The sequence below is a fragment of the Sapajus apella genome, unplaced genomic scaffold, assembly GCF_009761245.1.
Source record: "Sapajus apella isolate SASKATOON/1434 unplaced genomic scaffold, GSC_monkey_1.0 scaffold55, whole genome shotgun sequence".
In the NCBI taxonomy this organism is placed as follows: Eukaryota; Metazoa; Chordata; class Mammalia; order Primates; family Cebidae; genus Sapajus; species Sapajus apella.
Genome location: NW_022436995.1, coordinates 5,560,809 through 5,562,722, shown reverse-complemented (window position 1 = coordinate 5,562,722; position 1,914 = coordinate 5,560,809). Strand labels below are relative to the sequence as shown.

Sequence of the window (1,914 nt, the reverse complement as noted above, 5' to 3'; positions counted from 1 at the left end):
TCTATCGTCGATGGGCATTTGGGTTGGTTCCAGTTCTTTGCTATTGTAAACAGTGCTGCAATGAACATTCGTGTGCACGCGTCCTTATAGTAGAACGATTTGTAATCCTTTGGATATATACCCAGTAATGGGATTGCTAGGTCAAATGGAATTTCTATTTCTAGGTCCTTGAGGAATCGCCACACTAGACAGTGATTTTTTAAGAGCCTGATCTCTACCATCATTGTGAACATTGATGAGCAATATTGCATGTGTTTGAGTCTTCTAATTTTGAAGAGATTCTCTAAAAGTTAGTACATAGCCTGAGATCCTGGTTTTTAGAAAATTAGGGCCTATAAGAAAATGTGTAGACATTTAGATTATTTAAGATAAGAAATAGTCTGTTACCTAGTACCTGAGTCTACAAGAACATTGCAGTATAAAAAATTTAGGGTTAGACATAAGGAAGAAACTTCTGGTAGTTTTAAAACACTGAATTAAGATTTAAGAGTAGATTAGATAAGGCTCATTACTCTGTCAGTAAAATAAAAGCAATGTCTTCCACAGTCAAAGGTTTCAATTTTGTTTTGGGCAGATTAGAATTTCCCTGTTAGCCGTAGCTGGAGAGGTGAAGCTATTCGGCTGACTGCTCATTTTTCAGGTAGAGTGAGTGGGGCTTTGGTCTGTAATCTTCCCACAATGAAGCCAACAGGGCTTACTTCCTTTCTTTCTTTCTTTTTTTTTTAAGGGCTTACTTTCAAATGGTCAGAGCTGCTGTGTCAGAGTAACCAGTTTCCTAGTGAGGCTGTCTTATCTCCCAGTTTAATGCTCATGTTACACTGATCACACAACATGATTACAGAAAAAGCAGATCACTTTTGTTTAGAGGGTCAGGCTTTGAATAAGCTACTCTGGAAAATAGTTCAGATAGACACACCCTTCTAGACTGGTATCCTGTTTTGAAAATATGCTGTTCCTTATTTAAAAATTTATTATCTTCTGTTTTCATTAAGAAGCAATACAATGAAAATTAAGAAACAGTGGTAAGTAAATTTTTTTCTGTAGGATCAATTCAGTGTTATGATTTTTTTTCTTATGAATACATTAGTTATTTGTCTTCCCTCTGTCAAATCCTGAGCCAACCATGTGCCCCAGGCCACCTGGGGAGGTATAAGAAAACAAACACACTGGGCAGATAAGACATGGGAGAAAGAACTATGGTAGGTGGAGACGGCTCCTTCACATGGTAAAGAGAATGAGAAAGGCCACCATCAGGCAGAAGAGCCCCATGGCCTCTGACAGGGCAAAGCCTGGAATGATGGCACAGAGGAAGAGCTGTATGCTTCAGAGATGGATTCCTGGCATGACCAGATGAGGCTTCTGAACACAATAGCAGTCTCAGCCTCAGAGCCAGCCACTCTAACTGGGGCAACCCCAGCCCCAGTGAACTTGGCTGCTGTATTGATGTTCCTTGAAATGGCTCTGGTTTGGAAGCTGTGGCTATGGGCAAGTGAAGCAGGGGAACATGAGTCTGCCAAGATGCTGAGGCTCTCATCTGTCTCTGGTCATTTCAGCACCACTGCAGATGTGGATGGCTCAGCAGCTGAGAGGTGTTCTTGACCAAGGAGGAGGTGGAGAGGAACTTGGAACAGGCTACATTTTCAAGGGGTGAGGGGCTGTGGCAGGAGAACTGCTCCCAATGCAGAGAAAACCCATATGGTGGTTTTTAGATTGGGATCCCTAGAGGCAGAACTTGACATGAAGCCCAAGTAAATCCAATGATTTACTGGGGAAGTGCATGCAATAGAAGGGGTGGGAGAAAAGTAGGATAAGGCAAGGGAAAAAAGGTAAATAAGAATGTGATTTCAACAGTAGACTAGCTAGCTCTGGCCCCGCAAGGGCCCCACAAGCCCTGGAGTGGAAATTTTACTATTA

The 1,914-nt window shown here is 42.0% G+C and overlaps 1 pseudogene; it reads right to left on the bottom strand.

The window, feature by feature from the left end:
- Positions 1-1,218: 1,218 nt before the first annotated feature.
- On the bottom strand, positions 1,219-1,695 carry LOC116527696 (annotated as a pseudogene).
- Between the last annotated feature and the right edge of the window lie 219 nt (positions 1,696-1,914).